The sequence below is a fragment of the Teleopsis dalmanni genome, chromosome 1, assembly GCF_002237135.1.
Source record: "Teleopsis dalmanni isolate 2A chromosome 1, ASM223713v2, whole genome shotgun sequence".
NCBI lineage: Eukaryota > Metazoa > Arthropoda > Insecta > Diptera > Diopsidae > Teleopsis > Teleopsis dalmanni.
Genome location: NC_051846.1, coordinates 28,811,044 through 28,811,798, shown reverse-complemented (window position 1 = coordinate 28,811,798; position 755 = coordinate 28,811,044).

Below are 755 nucleotides of genomic sequence, written 5' to 3'. Positions count from 1 at the left end.
CTTTCTGCAATGGTGCTAAGCCCTATTGGAATATTCAACGCCTGACACCAAAATGCTCATCTGCTTTAGTACTCTCTTTCTCTAAAACAATTTCTGTATAGATTTGAGCGTTTATTTTTACCCCACACGCTCGATTATAACGAGAGAAGAACGACCATCGGCTCTTAAGGCGGTCCATACCATTACCATCGGTGGCGTCTGCTTTCTGGTGGCCATTCATATGTTTACATTTTTGACTGACCTCTCTGACAAGTAAACTCGATCATTTTGCTTGTTTACGTACTGCGCTCCATTATGAATGGTGACTCATCAGAAAAAACCAAATACGGCAACCCACTAGTTTCGGTCAAACTATCCAACACTTTGGCTCATTCGACTCTAACTTTTTTGTGTTCATCGGTGAGATCATGCACTTCGTTAAACTTTAATGGCTTTAGTCCTAGCTCACGTTCAGCTATTTTGCCTTTACAATTTGATTGCAGCTTTACGAATCATTTCTGGTGTTGTTACCAGTGGCGTAACCACATTTTTTAGGCCCATAAGCAAATTCTAACTGAGGGCCTAGTACTAACATCTTTTTATACCCTTTACAAGGAAAAGTGTTAAAAGGGTATATTAGACTTGTCAAGATTTTCGTAACGCATTAAAAAAAACGTCGAAAATACCATAAAGTATATGTGTAGGTATATATATACTTTTTCAGTTCAAACTACTTTCTCAGCTTTTGAACTCTTCGAATGAAACTTTACACACAT